General features: G+C 38.1%; 1 long non-coding RNA gene across 1 annotated transcript in view; it reads left to right on the forward strand.

The window, feature by feature from the left end:
• Positions 1-324: 324 nt before the first annotated feature.
• Positions 325-17,846, forward strand: part of LOC124887243 — a 27,868-nt gene continuing 10,346 nt past the window's right edge. Inside the window, exons 1-2 of the long non-coding RNA XR_007044608.1 lie at positions 325-435; positions 558-608. This is a non-coding gene — a long non-coding RNA (uncharacterized LOC124887243). The remainder of the gene's footprint in view (positions 436-557; positions 609-17,846) is intronic.

The following is a 17,846-nucleotide window of genomic DNA, read 5'->3' on the forward strand; positions in this document are numbered from 1 at the left end:
CCTCTCACCAAAGGATAGCTCAAATGCAATAACTCAAATCATTACCTTGTGAAAGTAGAGAGAATGTTTTCAAAGGACCCTGGCTCAAATGCAATAAATCAAATCATTAGTTATTAAAAAAAAAAAGAAGGAAAAACGATAGCGAAAAAACATGAAAACTAATAAACAAACAACACATAGCATTCAGAAAAAGGACATGACAACAAAAATAGTATGATGACAATTGAAACATAATATAATAATATTTATTTTTATTTTTTTAAAATATAATAAAGGTATATATCTACATAATCATCTTTTAATAACTTTTTATCTTAAAAGTACATAATGCACTTTCTCCACATGCAACAATAATTGAAGTCCTCATCACAATTTATCTGAAGGCAACTCTTTGTTATCTAAAATTAATTAATACCATTTTATTCACTCAGAGAGGTATGTCAGTTTTCTCTTTATTTTAATCTTCATTATTTGCTACTATATCTTTTGTGTTTTACACCTTTTTTTTTTTTTTTATATACTGAAATTTATGTTTTTTTATGTTCTTTTCCTCTTAGTATATTGTTGCAGTGATCAGTTGCTTCTTCCCAAATTTATAGAATTGAAAGGTTAGTTTCCTTTAATTACTCATCTTTGTACTGGTAGTTGAGAGATCATCTGAAAATCAACCTCAACAACTTAGCATATGTACAACACGCTGTACTTTTTTGTTAAGGATATTGTTGATCATCCCGAAGAAAAAAATTTACATCATTCATTTAATAAAGAATGATATAGTTTGACTTAGCATGAAGTTTAAGAAAATAAAGAAACTTTTAAATTATGTACTCTTAAATTAAAGTTATGTCAAATATACTAAAATGCTCTTTAATCTTATAGTCTTAAATATGTCACGTGAAAAGTTTAAATTAAAGTGTAACACCCCGCATTTCGGGCTAGAACGAAAAATCATTGTTTCTATGCGTAGGTGATCCAAAAGCCATAGATCCTATAAAAATTTGGCATGTTAATCAATTATGTAGTGTGAAAACCTATTTGAGCATAAATTGACATTATAGAGGTCCCCAAACTCAAGGACGAGTTGAAAGCTTTCCTATCGTTCGAGTGAGCGTCGAAACTTGGGTCAGATTCAATCAATCATAACTCTTTGTATATGATGAACTGGGTGTCCTACTATATATCAAATGAAATCTATTCGAATTAGCTTTCCAACGATACCAATTTCACCCAAATCTAAGATCGGAGCAAAAAGTTATACCCATTTTACTTCAGCCTATCGACAGTGACGACCTGAGCTGATAAGTTTTCACATATGTGATGACCTATCAGCCATGTCGTCAGCCCAAGGCAGTAACTCACAAAAATCGGCCTCTGAGTGACGACCTGGTGTGATAAGTTATCACATATCAGCCAAGGTCGTCACCTTTAAAATTCAGCATTTCCTAAACGGTTTTGGAGGGGTATTTTGGTATTTTCCCTTCACCCCATAACTCCATAAACACTGAATTCAAACTCCATTTCACCAAAAATACACTCCTTTCTCTCAAATCCTTCAAGAAACAAACCCTAGGGCCTCAACCTAAGATTCAAGATCCCTGAAAATTTCACCATTTAAATTTCAAAATTGATTCAAGAATTAGAATCCCCAAACTAAGATCTTCAAGAATCATCCATCAACAGCGCAAATAGAGTCCCAAAAGCAAGTTTTCATCAAAAGTTCATAATCTAAGGTGCGTGGGGTTTATCTTAAAAACTACATGGGCTTATAAACACAAGAACATGATTTAAAGATTACCAAGCATGAATTTAGAAAAGGGGTTTTGAAATACATGATTTTATTATTCATTATGAATGTTTAATTGTACTGTTGATTTGGTCTTTAGGCCTTTTCCCCCCTTTCAATTGATTTACATGTATATGTTTATGTATGAAGATTTAGATTGAAGATTGTTTGAGAGCACAACTTATGAAATTCCTCTCTTGTGATAACTTTAAGTTTATGATATTAATGTGAAGGATTTGAAATGCATGATTTATGGCTTGAAAATAGTTTACTCAAATACCATAGTATTTTGAGCATGATTTAGAGATTTTGAGAGGGAGTTTCTTAACATAAATGTGTTTTGTTAAAGAGAGAAAGATTTGTATAAGATTAAGAATTTTTGACATGACCACCTTATATCATTGAAATATTGTCAAAGAGAGTTGTATACATGTGTTTACATGAGTATTTAAAGAAAGAGTTCTTTGAACTGATTTATCAATATGGTGGTCCTAAAATTTATATTTTAAAAATAAAGATTATAATAAACTAACAATGGCTCAGAGATGTGACTTGAAAGTCAATGGTATGATGATACCATAAGTATGTATGCCATAACAGAGTATGTTTTCAGAGAATGCATGTTTTAAAGAGTTAAAAGTGGGCATAAAGAGGGTTAGGTGGTTACTCGAAGAAGGCTTGAGTTCAAGTAACCCTTAGCATAAAACCGTATTTGCCGATATGGGTACATTATTATTATACGCTGGCGACGGCCGTGTGGCGCAGTAGATTCAGAGATTCCAACCCTTGAGGCACACTTGGGTTTGGGGCTTGGCTGCCGAGTTAATGGAAGATTCCATATAGCCCATGGAATTTCAGAGTTGTAGGGTATACCACCTAGCGTAGAAGTAAACCAAAGAGTGTCACAGAGTTCATATGATTTTACAAAGTCTTTCAAAATGCCCATGTGATTTCTTACTATACGATATGTTTAGGATCTATTTTAAATTGCTCTCATATATGTTGAATATAAATTATTATTTTGAATTTGCTCTGCATATCAGTACATCTGTATTGATCCCCTACCTCCCAGGTTCAGAGGCTCAATCTAGGGGTCTAGCTAAGCAGTAGAGTATTTTCAGATAGAAGTGATCTGTGCAGTGGAGAGCCTTCTTTATTCCAGAAGGCCTGTTTATTTCAGATTATGTTATTCCACTTTTTTTGGTCTACTGGGGCCTTGTCCCAGTTTTCAGATAGTTGTCACTTGATTATGTAGTAGAGATTTCGCATACTGTTCCAGATGTTGTTTAGTTGATTTTGGATTTCAGTCCTTATTGTTAAACTGAACCAAGAGTATTGACCATGTTTTCGTATTAAATTATATTTCCGCATTTTCTTTTATTATATGAATGTTGTGCATGATTACCAGATAGAGTAGGATGTCCGAGCTTTCATGGTTCGGGATGTCCGTCACGGCTAGGGTCCCGATTTGGGTCATGACAAACTTGGTATCAGAGCATAGTTCATGGTCCCAGGGTGTCTGCAAAATCGCGTCAGGTAGAGTCTTATTTATGTGTGTGTAGCGTGCCACACTTATAAGCAGGAGGCGACTAGGCGTTTAGGAATGTCTCTAATTTATGCTATAGTGTCGCCCATACAAAAGTAAAGTCATCCCAATTCTTTCCTTACTCTGATATTCTCAGACATGTCACATTATTGGGGTGATTTAAGTGCAAAGGTTTAGAGTACAAATGGTATGGTCCTCTCTGATTGAGCCATATAAGATTTTAAAAAATTGTGCAAGGACTTGAGAAGAGTCCGTTAGTGCTTCAGGGTGTATTAACACCTGTTTGAACTTTTATTTTAATGAAATCGTGCTTTACAACCTGCAGTATTAAGTGTATTCAGTCCTTTTCAATAATTTATGTGGCAAATATCATGCTTAAGAGGGAATGATGTGTAGCACAATTGTTGGAACTATATTTCCACCCGAATAGTAGTATGAGTTAAAGTGTCGGTGTCATGACCTATTGGTAGTGAGATTATACCAAGAAGCTGGTGATGTGAAGTCACAAAGTTAGAAGTTAGAGTGAGGGTGACTTTTGTGTAAATAAATATTTTAGTTGAATAACCGATGTTTGAGGATGTTTTACCCCTTTATAGTGATAGACTAATGTGCTGGCTAGTAGCATGTGTGGATTGTATGGTAGTCCGTGGGGGAGTGTTTGACTCAAATTTTTATTTCTACAGAGTAAGAAGTGTGATGACAAACGGTATCTACAAGAGCACAAAACAGTCGACAAACTCACAAAAATAGTCCGCACGTACAAGACATCAAATGGAAACAACAAACACACAAACTTGAAAGATAAGGAGATAGATAACTTGACACAAAGAAAATATAAAATGTAGCAACTAAAGAGTGTATAAAACTCTAAAACAACTACAAATCACATTAACAAGCACCAACTTCTTACGGGAACACAAGAGGAATGAGGTTCACTCAATCACTCTCGTTTCTAGCCATCTCACAACACAAGTAGAATCTTTCACTTGTGAAGCTTAAAATGTTTGGTGGTCTACTCTCTTCTTGAGAGGAAATATGGTGTTCAATGTTACAAAGTGATTTTAAAATGAGCTAACTAGGAGAACAAGACTAAAGAAACACCTTAAATAGTCTTTACAAAAAGGATAGCAAAAGGACCCCTTTGCCCTTAATGAAAGGGGAGTGGAGTATTTGGGGCAACCTTGGGAGTCTATTTCGGGCCCCTAATGTTAGCCCCCACATGTCAGTATGTACACTCTCTTGGGCGAGTTTGCAATAAGCTCAACCGCGTCCATTTTCATAAACACGCCTTGAATTCTTTGCAGTTCCCGTACGTGACTTCAAGTAAATGGTCTAGAGCCCGTGACACCCGTATCATCCTATCTATCATGAGTGGAGTTTGACCTCAAGTCGATCTTGTAAGCATTATCGTTGATTCTTTCAAGAACTTGGAATGGACCGTCACCTATTGGCAGAAACTTACCCTTTATTTGGTTGGGGAACCATTCCTTACATAGGTGTAACCACACCCAATCTCCTGGCTCAAGTACAAGACGCCTTCTCTCTTTGTTGACTCATTTGGCCACCTCTTGCTTATTCTTCTCAAGCCGCATCCTCACCTTCTCATGCAATATTTTCATGGATTCATCCCTTTTATTTCCATCTAAGCTAATAACAACATCACTTGGAAAACGAGTTAGATCCAAAGGGGTTAGGGGATTGAAGCCGTAGACACATTCAAAGGGCGTAATGCTCGTACTCAAATGGATCACCCGATTGTAAGCAAATTCTATGAGAGGTAGGTGATCTTCCCAAGATGTCAACTTACCTTTAACCATGGAACGTAGCATGGAACCCAAGGTTCGATTCACTACTTCCGTTTGACCATCGGTTTGTGGGTGGTATGACGTAGAAAACAATAATTTAGTTCTGAGCCTACCCCATATTGACTTCCAAAAGTGACTAAGGAGCTTAGAATCCCTATCACTTACAATGGTCCTTGGGATGCCGTGTAACTTAACAACATTTTCAATAAAATAATAAGCTACACTAGCTGCATCTTTATTATTTTTGCATGGAATAAAGTGTGCCTTTTTGGAGAAACGACAACAAAGATGCTATCCCGACCCCTTTGAGTCCGTGGCAGCCCCAACATGAAATCCATAGAAATATCAAACCATGGGCGTGATGGAGTGGGAAGCGGGGTGTATAACCCGTGAGGATGGATCCTCGACTTAGCACTCCTACAATCCATGCATTGGCCACAAATTTTTACAACATCTTTGCGCATCCTTGGCCAATAGAATTGCTCCTCCAATATCCCAAGGGTCTTATCAATTCCAAAGTGACTCATGAGACCGCCGTCGTGTGCCTCCCTCACAAACAACTCTCTCCAAGAGCTAGAAGGTATACACAATCGTCTCCCCCAAAACAAGAACCCATCAAACATGGAATCAGGACTAGAATCCGAGGGCCTCCTTTTCCTACCCACGGCTTCACCTTCCCTAAAGATAGGAGTGAAGTAAGGGTCCTCGGGATACAAAGACTTGAGGCTCTCAAACCCCAATAACCCCCAATAACTTGGAAGACAAAGTGGACACAAGAACATGCTTCCTAGACAATACGTCGGCTACCACATTATCCTTCCCCTTTTTGTATTGAATCACATAGGGAAAGGTTTCAAGAAATTCAATCCATTTGGCATGCCGTTTGTTAAGTTTATCTTGTTCCCGAAGGTTCTTCAAGTATTCATGATCCGTTCGGATTACGAACTCCTTGGGCCAAAGATAGTGTTGCCAATTGCCTAACACTCTAACCAAGGCATACAACTCCAAATCATGCGTAGAGTAGTTTAGAGTTGCTCCTTTGAGCTTTTCACTAAAATAAGCAATGGGCTTTAAATCGTGCATCAAAACAACCCCAATGCCTACCTTACCAGCATCGCATTCAACTTTGAACATCTTATCAAAGTTAGGCAATTGCAACAACGGTGCCGAAATGAGCATATCTTTCAAGGTCTTAAAGGCCTTAGATTGCTCTTCACCCCACTGGAAAGGTTGGTCCTTTTGGATGATTTCAGTCAAGGGTGCGGCAATGGTACTAAATCCTCTGACGAACCTTCTATAAAAACTTGCCAACCTGTGGAAGCTATGAACTTCACCCACGGTTTTTGGGGTTGGCCAATCTTTAATGGCGGTTATGTTGGATTCGTCTACCTCCACTCCCCTCGAGATCATAACAAATTCCAAAAATACAACTTTATCCACACCAAAGGAGCATTTTTCAATATTAGCATACAACTTTTCTTTCCTAAGAACATCAAACACACTCCTTAGATGCAAGACATATTCATTAAGAGACTTACTGTAAACTAAAACATCATCAAAATACACGACCAAAAACTTTCCAATAAACAGCTTCATTACATGATTCATTAGCCACATAAAGGTACTAGGAACATTGGTAAGACCAAATGTCATGACCATCCACTCATATAGACCAAATTTAGTCTTGAATGCGGTCTTCGATTCATCACCCAGTTGCATATGGATTTGGTGATATCCGCTCCTAAGATCAATCTTAGAAAACACACAAGAGCCATTTAGTTCATCAAGCATATCATCTAGCCTTGGAATAGGGTGACAATACTTTACCGTAATTTTATTTATGGCTCGGCAGTCCACGCACATTCACCACGTCCCATCCTTCTTCGGCACAAGCAACAATGGGACCACACACGGGCTCATGTTTTCCTTGATGTATCCTTTGTTGAGGAGGTCCTCAACTTGCCGTTGGAGTTCCTTCGTATCCGTGGGGTTGCACCTACAAGCTGGCTAGTTTGGTAATTGCGACCCCGAAAAAAGGTCAATTTGGTGTTCAATTCCTCAAAGTGGAGGAAGTCCTTGTGGCAAATCCCTTGTAAATACATCATCAAATTCCTGCAAAACTGTAATACCCCAGGAAATCTTTTGTTGAAATTTTGGGAGTAAACGTGTTGGGTTCTATCTTCTAGAATGAATTATAAATTTTTCATGCTAAATGTCTTATATTATGATCCACCATTGTGTAGATTATCGAATAATATTTCCAACGATATGTGGATTATCCAAAATGGACACCCGAGCGACGAGCTATGAAAATTTCGATCGAACCGTGAATAGTAGTGAACAATAAAACGTGCAGGAAAAAGTACTGAGGCCTGACATATTTTTTCTCTAAATTTAAATGATCATAACTCCTTGTACATAATGATCTGGGTGATCTACTATATATCAAAGGAAATATCTGCGAGTCCTCTCTCCAATGAAATTGGTTTCATCCAATTTGTCTATCGGAGAAAAAAGTTATGGACGATCTACTTCAGCCTATCAAAAGTGAATTTTTGGGTCAAATTCAAATGATCATAGCTCCTCGTACACAATGATCTGGGTGATATACTATATATCAAACGAAATATATGAGATTCCTCTTTCTAATGAAATTGGTTTCATCCAATTTGAATAGCGGAGTAAAACGCTATGGTTGATCTACTTCAGACTATCAAAACAGTCCACCAAAGGACAGATTCGAGAATTTTTTTGATTTTTAGGGGTGTTTTGGTCATTACCCCTCACCCAAAATCCGTCCAACCCCTATATTAAAACCTATTAGAAGCATTATATGTTATATTTCACCAAACTCCCTCAAAAGAAAACCCTAAGCTCCTACATCCAACTTCAAGAACCTCCAAAGTTCACCATTAATTCTACAAATTTATTCAAGATTCCAAGTTCCTAGTTCAAGAACTCCAAGAACCATCATTCAAAGGCACGATTAACATCTCAAAAATGAGTATCGATCAAAAGTTCATCATTCAAGGTATGTGGGGTTTTTCAACAAGAACTCTCTTTCGTTCTTGTGCCCAAAAGTAATTTTCTTTACAAAGGCATGATTTTTATTTGATTTTTATGAACTTGAAATATGAACCCATATCTTATGATGATTATTATGGAATTTTGATGTTTATGATTTTGAAAGATGAATTTACATGTGTGGTGATATAAAGCATGAATCTTGAATGATATTTATCATGATTTTGATATTTGGATCGTGAATCCCCATTGGAAATTGTGTTTTTTTGAGAAAGTGTGTGTTATAAGCACGTTGATGTTGAATATTTGAGATATTTTGAATGATTTGACCTTTTGGTCTTAATGGAGTTGTTTTGAACACGAGTGTGAAAGAAATCCACAACGTGGTTGATTTTGATAGATGGGAAGCATGATGGCTCCCGATGTATATTTATATATTACTAAAATTGTTTTGTCATGGATTGTCTTTGAAATGATCTGATCTAAGTCCGGGAGAAATCTTTAGAACCGAGTGGGAGGTATAAAGCGACCTTACTTCCCTAGAATTACGTGCCCCCTAGGAGTGAGCCTCATTTATATAGTGATCACTAGTTTGTGTGGATTTGATATCGATAGTCCTACTCTGATGGCAAGGATAGGACGGCTCTCCCCAACGTGGGTTGTACATTGGACTCCATGTAGCTCACATGGTTTATGTCGGTTATAGGATCTCCTAGTGTGTGTGTTTCCTTGTGCCTATGGTGACTGGTGAAGTGATTTAAAAGTGGAATTGTGAAAGTTATGCTTTCAAAAGATTTAAATGATATTTACATTATGAGAATTGATATTCTTGATGAACTGAAAGTGATTGACAAATTATATGATGACTCACATGTGTTATTGTACTTATTTCATCCTCTCATGATTATGATGATTTTCTTTGGGCTATGTGAGTATTTCATACATCCTGCATATTTGTTATAAATATTTAAGATGATGATGTTTATACAACTACATACACCCCCATATACTCGGTTTCTTTCCATGGTACTGACCCATATCTTCGGATGTGGGCTGTATTTTCTCATAATGTAGGTTCAGGTGCTCATTTCCAGGTTTGATAGTGATTCTTTGGGCATGCTTTTCTACATCCTCTATTTTGGTGAGTCCTCATGTTTTGAGGACGTGATGTCTGATGTTGGTTTCACGAAATTGTTTACATTTGATAACTGAGTATGAGTCAATTGGGGCATGTCTCAATGGATTGCTGGTTTTATTGATTTTCTTAGAGGCTTGTCAGACTAGTATAGATGTTGGGAGTTGACTAATAAGTCGTATTTTGTTGTCTTTCTGAAATTCTTTTATTCTTGGATGATGATTACTCTGTTGATATTTGAGGGTTATTTATGAAAACCCCATTGATTTGTGTTGAACTGAATGAAAATGGCTTAAAGGGTTACCTTGGGGCTACTCGTAGCCTCCGTGTGACGCTCTGGGACTCATTTTTTGGGGCGTTACAAAAACATTAGAAATAAAATACGGGATAGGAGAAGTGGATGGGTTAGCATTCAAAACATGAGCCAAATGTAGCATTGGAGTAGTATCATCATACTCTTTGAAAACGTCACCCTTGCAAGCCAACATTACCATCGAATCCTTACCCCTCAATGCCAAAACTCCCTTTTCACCCTCACTCCTCCCACTTCAGGTTCCTCCCCCTACCCATGGTTTTTTTTTCTTTTTTTTCCTTTCCTTGCAAATTCTTCATTTTTTGATGCGCCTCACACACTTGTGATGGTGATAGTGCTCGGAGGTTGTACTTACGATCCTTGAACTCAAAGGAATAATAGTTGGTTCAGCCATCATGATTGGTCGACCTATCATATTACCATGGCCGACCCAACAAAATATTTCAAGCTTGCATAGGAATGATGTCGCAAAGCACCTCATCTTTATAATTTCCAACTTTGAACCGAATCACCACTTGCTGAGTCACCTTCAACTCTCCACAATCATTCAACCATTGGAGCCTATACAAACTTGCATGTGGAGTAGTTGGCAATTTCAAGTGATCCACCATCAAGGCACTAGCTACATTAGCACAACTCCTGCTATCAATAATCAAGGAGCACACATTCCCCTTAATGAGGCACTTGGTGTGAAAGAGGTTTTCCCGTTGGGTAGGATCATCCAACGCTTTGCTAATCATAACTCTCCATACCACATAGTTAGGTACTTCAAGTTCCCCTTCTTGAGGCCAAACCTCCTCTTCATCATCATCATTATGCCTCTCGGCCTCCCCAACCTCTCCATCTTGTGAGACTTCTTCATTTTCAACCATTTCAAGCCCCAATTCTTCCCCCAAGAAATACAATTTTCCTTCCCGTAATATCACATTTCTCCTATTAGGATACTCACTAGGCATGTGTCCCCATCCATGACATTTAAAGCATTGGAATCCCTTGACATTGGAAGAAATATTCGATTTTCCCTTAAACCGGGGAGGAGGTAGCTGAGCACCCTTGCTCATGGGTGGAGGGGTCTTGACTGGTTGTTGGTTGAATTTGTTCCACCCCGAAGAAGATGGAACCACTTCTTTCCCATTGGTCCAACCCGAGGACCCTTGGTGGGATTTGGTTTTGTATGCCGACCTTTCCTTGTTCTCTCATGCAATCTCTAAAGCCTCTTGAAAGATCCCTTCAATAGTTTCAAACTTATGAAGTGTCATATGCATAGAGATTTCCTTATCTAGGACGACCTTGAACCGGATGATGTCGTTGCTCACTTGCTCTCCTCTATTATCAAGTTTCAAGATGAGTTGTTGAAACTCATCATAGTAAGCTACCACACTTTTGTTTCCTTGCTTCAAGTTGTACAACTTTGCAAGGAGTTCATGTTGATAGCTCTCAGGAAGTTACCTTTTCCTCATAAGATACCTTAATCGAAACCAAGGAGGGGGTTGCCCCTCAATCAATATATTGACAAAACGTTTGACATACTCTGACCACGTGGTAGCATATCCCTCAAAATGAGCAATGGCGTAGCAGCTCTTCTTCTCCTCTGTGAGATTATTCACTTGAATGACTCTCTCGCATGCGGATTCCCATGTGAGAAACTCTTTGGGATCACTTTCTCCCTTAAAGATCGGAAGCCCCATTTTTATGGTGTTGAAGCCAACATCCCTTTCCCGAACACCTTGGCCGCCCCTACCTTCAATCCCCCGGTTCTTCCTAGGTTCTACCCTTCTACCTCTCATCCCATCTTCCATCACAAATCCCTCTTCTCGCATTGGTGGGTTTTGGGTATATGGAATTTGGTATGACGGATTGGCATTTAATGGTGGACGTCTTTGGATTGGATGATTTTGGTTTGGAGGAGTCGGATTTAAGGGTGGCATTTGGGTTCCAAATCCATCATGTGTGACTTGGGGATGTGGAGAATGGCTAGGTCCTTCAAGGCTTCGGCCTTGTGAATAATAGTTGGCTTGAGGTATGGCATTTGGTGGGGACATTCTTTGGTGTGTGTCTTCGGGGGTAATGGTTGGGGATGTGTTTTGGGGAGTTGAGGGTCGAGAACTCCGTTGACCTTCTACCCTTTCCATTCGGCCACTAATAGAGGCCACTTCCACTCCTAACTTCTCAACCGTAGCATTCACTCTAGCCACGTCCCGAGACAAGGACTCAAGACTATCTACAAGGGTATTCATAACATTATGATCCATGGTTTGTGCATTGGATATTTCAGGTTCCATGTGTGGTGGTTCCGTTTTCAAATGTACCTACAAAACGAGCAAACGTTAGCTGAAAATACTCTCACACACTCCTTTGACTCGGCTCACCCACTTGGCCCTTCAAATTTTGTAAGCCGACTATCAATCCTTGAGTGAGTAGGAATAAGTCTACTCTTGAGTTATAATGGATTTCAGTTTTGAATACTCAAGGAAGTTTCATACGCACTTGAATCAAGAACAACTACGAATTGTAAACGAGCAAAGCACCACAAAGAATGTTGACACGAAAGGCGTACTTGAAAACTAGTTCACAACTTAGTAGGTTGTTACTTAGTTGTCAACTAGTATAGGATAAAAATAGAAAGAAACTAGTAGAGGCAAGGAAAGAAACTTAGAAGGTCCTATGACTTGAGTTTGTTGTTGATGTGGCCCACAAGTTTTATTTTGGCCGTTTGGTATTGTTGTTTTTGCTTAAGTCTGATGTTTTCCCACTTGAATGACTCAATCTTGATTGTTTGATGAGGCTTTTTTTGGTTTTTGGGAGTGAATAAAAAAAACAAGACTTGGAACTCTATTTCCAAAGGTAAAGGTGCCAATAAGCTTTTCACCAACTTGCACCAAAATGGCAAAACACCTTTTTGGCTTTGGTTTGTCCCTTCCCCCTTTTGGATATTTTTTAAAAAGGTTTGACACCCTTTTGGTAAGTAAGATTTTTGGGAGGCCCTTTGTCTATTTGCCTCTTTCGTGTTGTCTTGAAACTAATCCAAGACAAATACAATACCTAACCTCTCTCTTCCTCTTTTCAAACAAACACCCCTTTTGTTAAACATTCACCTCAAGAACATTATGAAGAACAATAAGAACACTTATGAACAACAACAACATTCACACTGTCTAACCCTTCAACAATACTAAACAAAGCTTCAAATCTTGGACCTTGGACTCAAGTGTGCTAGGGGGACAGCAATCTAACACACGAACCTACTAAGACAAGTATAAATAACACCTAAATCTAGACACTTCTCGGCCAACACAAGTCACCAGATAACACTTTTTTTGTTGCCTTTTTTTTTTTTTGACTTTTTCAACTAGAAGAGCCCAAGATTGGCGGTGTAAGAACATGACCAGCCTTATATATGATACCAAATGATACCAAACGGTATCTACAAGAGCACAAAACAGTCCACAAACTCAAAAAAACAGTCCACACATACAAGACATCAAACAGAAACAACAAACACACAAACTTGAAAGATAAGGAGATAGATAACTTGACACAAAGAGAATATAAAATGTATCAACTAAAGAGTGTATCAAACTCTAAAACCACTAAAAATCACATTAACAAGCACCAAGTTCTTGTAGGAACACAAGTGGAACTCGGTTCACTCAAGAACTCTCGTTTCTAGCCATCTCACAACACAAGTAGAAACTTTCACTTGTGAAGCTTAAAATGTTTGGTGGTCTACTCTCTTCTTGAGAGGAAATATGGTGTTCAATGATACAAAGTGATTTTAAAATGAGCTAACTAGGAGAACAAGACTAAAGAAACACCTTAAATAGTCTTTACAAAAAGGATAGAAAAAGGAGCCCTTTGCCCTTAATGAAAGGGGAGTGGAGTGTTTGGGGAAGCCTTGGGAGTGTATTTTGGGCCCCTAATGTTAGCCCCCACATGTCAATACGTACACTCCCTTGGGCGAGTTTGCAACAAGCTCAACCGCGTCCATTTTCATAAACATGCCTTGAAGCCTTTGTAGTTCCCGAGCTTGACTTCTAGTAAATGGTCTAGAGCCCGTGACACCCGTATCAATGTGTATCCTTAGATCATTGAATATTGTGTGTCAATTTTCTATCTCTTGTAATATGTAATCTTGTTATCATTTTCTTATTTTTGACCATGTTTCCGTATTAAATTATATTTTTGCATTTTCTTTTATTATATGAATGTTGTGCATGATTACCAGATAGAGTAGGACGTCCGGGCCTTCATAGTTCGGGATGTCCGTCACGGCCTGGACCCCGGTTCGGGTCGTGACATGAAGTATTGCCAAAAAAGTAATGAAGTTATTTGTTTTTTAAACGGCTTAAAAAATAAAGTAAGTCATTTTTTTTAAACAAAGGAAATATCTTTTTCCCCAAGTATACAATGGAAAACCAAGCTCCATTTCAATTTGTCTGTAATTTTGACATGACACAAAATTGAAGAAAGTAAAAAAGACTTTTGAATTATGACCCTTTAATTTTATGATCCGACTTTCTAGCAAAGTTAGAAAATCCTACAAGTGGGTTATCGGGGGTGGGTTGTACGCAGACCTTACCATCAGCCCATTTGCAGTGTCATAAAGACTCCTAGACACCAAAACTAAGTGGTCGATCTGCTAGTACAACATATCCAGTAAAAGTCATATTGACGAGGCTTACTCAGGCCAACTAGTCACAGAAAAATATACAGTAAAACTATTTGAGATAACCATCCACTACCTCCTCGAACTATGTCCAAAGTTTCTACGACACACTCCAACTTCATATGGGACCTATTACCCTCCTGAACTCAATTACATAAAAATGGGGCTCACATCAAAGGTGCCACATCATCTAAAAAGGGTGACCAAAACACACTAAAATTGAGTTCAGGGGTAATAGGGCCCATGAAGTTGGAGTGTGTTGTAGCAAGTTTAGTCATAGTTCAGGGGGTACTAGATAATTTACTCGAGCTATTTTAGAAATTGAGAATAGCGAAGACCAATAAATGATCTGATCTTATTTAGTTTATGCTTGCCTTTATAGCCAATCTGTGTGTCACGTTATCTATAAAACCATTGCCCTCTTGCAACCTACAGCTTTCAGGTCATAATCGCAAAGGCATACGTGAATATCGTAGATATGGCTCATGCAAGTGTGGCTTCTCTTGTGAGAACAATAGAATCTCTCTCGACATCCAATTCACCAATGCAATCTCTAATCTGTGATCACAGAGAAGACTTTTCTGCTCTTCATGAAAAGATTAGTTCCATGGAAGTATTTCTCAAGAACTTTGAGAAAAACAATATTTCTGGGGAATTGACAGATTTGGAAGTACAGATAAAAGAAGTTGGAAATATTGTTGAACAAACAATTCAACTAAGAGTAACTGAAGTTGTATTGGAAAATGATGAAAATCTGAGAGAAAAGGCACAAGAGGGGCTTTCTGATAGCCTGCAACAAGTAGCAGAGGACATTGATCGTATCTAGAAAGAGTCAACAAAGATTCAAGATAAGGGAAAGCATGCATCAAAGGAATCAACGGTTCAAGAGTTTCCAAGCTCATCAAAAGATATTCTGAATGCTGAGAACAATATGGTTGGACGTGATGATCAAAGGAAATGGTTGGTAGAAGATCTTACTAGAAGCTACTCTGGTGAAACCAAAGTCATTCTGATTATGGGGATGGGAGGCATAGGTAAAACAACCTTAGAGAATGAAGTGTACAATGATGTGTGCATTCATTCTCATTTTGATGTTTGTGCCTGGGATACTGTTTCGCAACAACACAATGTAAAGGAAATCTTGTTGAGCCTTCTGCATTCTACTAATGGTGAGACATTTGGCATGAACAATGAGGCAGAACTAGCAAACATACTACAAAAGAATCTGAAGGGTAAGAGAAATTTAACAGTATTGGATGACATGTGGAATAGTAAAGCATGGGATGATGTGAGACTATGCTTTCCAAGTGAAAACAAGGAGAGTGGAATACTTTTGACTACCCGTAACAATGAATTGGCTCGCTATGTTGGTACAGAGAATCTTTTTGTAACACCTTGCATTTTGGGCTAGAATAAAAACCATGATTTCGATTCGTTGATAATCCCGAAGCCATAAATCCTATGCCAATATGTCATGTTAATTAATTGTGTAGTATGTGAATCCATTCAAGCTTGAATTTAGACCATAGAGGTCCTTCCACTCAAGGATGATTTGAAACTATTTCGATCGATTAAGTTTTAGTGGATGTTCTAATTTGTGTCAGCTTCCATCGACCATAACTCTTTGTATATATCGAATTAGGGATCCTACTATGTGTCAAATGATAGGTCTTCGAGTTAGCTTTCCAAAGATACCAATTTTGCTAAAATCTGACACCCGAGCAAGAAGTTATGGCCTTTCAAAGTGATATGCGTCACCTAACCAATCGCCCATGGTCACTGGAAAGCATAGGCGATATCCTAGGCGGCGCCTATGTAAACATAGGTGATAGCCTAGGCGGCGCCTATGTAAAGAATTCAAGTGACTTAAACACTATGTTTTTGGGGCAAAATGGTCCTTTTCCACCCTTATATGTACCACCAACACGGGATTTAATCCCTCAAACACCAAAATATTATCATATTCATCAAATTATCTCAAGAACACTCCTTAGGGTTTCAAAAATAAAAACCCAAGCAACTCAAGATTCAACCGTGGCTTTTTAGAAACTAATTACATATTTGGAATCCTCTCAACGTAGGCTTCAAGAAGCACCTAATATTCATAGTAATCGAGGTATGTGGGGTTATCCAAAAATCTCATGGGTGTAGTTTTATGAACATGTATGCTTTTAAATGGGGGCTTTCAATCAAATGCTAATATCTTGCTTTCAATATGATTTCTAAGTCACTTTCTTTATCTCATGGGAATTGTTTGCCTATATACTTCAATGGTTGAAACCATGCATATGTGATTTGAGATTTTCCATGGAAGTTGATAAATATGAATGATAAATTATTTTCAAATTCCCATGATAATGTTTCAATACTCCATATTATATTGTGATCAACAAAAGAGAGCATGAATTTGAAATAAATATTGTTCACCATTTGTAAATGATGAAGCACCTTGGCTTTTACATGATTATGCATATGTGGATGTGACATTGATGACTTGCAAGTCGGGTATGATGATACCCTTCAAAAATATGATATGTGATTGAAAAATTTAAATGAAATTTGAATGCATTGATTTTACATGAGAAAGGTGGATGCCTGAAGAAGGCGTTTGAGACACAAGGGCTCATCGCTGGAATAATGTGTTTGCCAACACGGAATATTGGTACCAGACTAAGCGATCTGTGTACTTGACTTCATGTCATTACCAAATTGGGACTATAGGTAGGAGCGCGAGCCAAGTGATCTTGGGCACTATCATTGGGTTGAGACACCATGCTGTGTGGTCTTGAGTGTCTCTCCCTTACTTATACTCTAATCTTGGTGGAAACCGAGGTTTGACAGTTGGTGTAAATTATGTAGGGTATTCCACCTAGCTCAGTTGCATTTCATTACTGTTGAGAAAAACTATTGCATTATACCTATGTGCTTTCAAATGGTTTGATACGAAATTGCTTTGTGATGGCTCTCAACTATACTTTGTAAAAATATTATGTTTTGTTTTGATATCGCTGCGTGCCAGTACTTTTGTGCTGACCCCCTCCCCTCTCCAACCTCTCAGGTTCAGAGGCCCAGTCTAGGGGTCAAGATTCATACTTTCTATCACCACACATTCAAATTCATCTGTACAGGGAAATTATCAATCTCTATGTGTCTCAACTCCAAGACTTTGAGTAATTTGAAATGAATAAGCTCTGAGTTGAGAATAAAAGATGAAAAATAACCACCAAAAGAGAAAATAGAATGGGTTCGTTTCAAAAGATTGTTGTTGTCATGATATCTCAACTGACGATGTACAGGGGTAAGAAGAGCCCTATAAGGACCACAGGGTGAAGAATCAATTTCATCACCAATCAAGCGCTTAAAGGGCTGCATTTGCATGAGAGATTGGCATTCTGAAGGAACATGATTTGCATCTGAGTTACCAAACACAATGTCGTTCATGATAAAAATGTTCTCCCTTTGAATTTCTCTCACGCACAGGTCATATATTAGATCATGAACCTTACATGATCTAATTTTTCTTTCATCTAGACTTTTCTTGCAGACGAGGACTAGACATCTATCGACAAGCTCT

This window comes from Capsicum annuum, chromosome 9, assembly GCF_002878395.1.
Source record: "Capsicum annuum cultivar UCD-10X-F1 chromosome 9, UCD10Xv1.1, whole genome shotgun sequence".
Classification (NCBI taxonomy): Eukaryota; Viridiplantae; Streptophyta; class Magnoliopsida; order Solanales; family Solanaceae; genus Capsicum; species Capsicum annuum.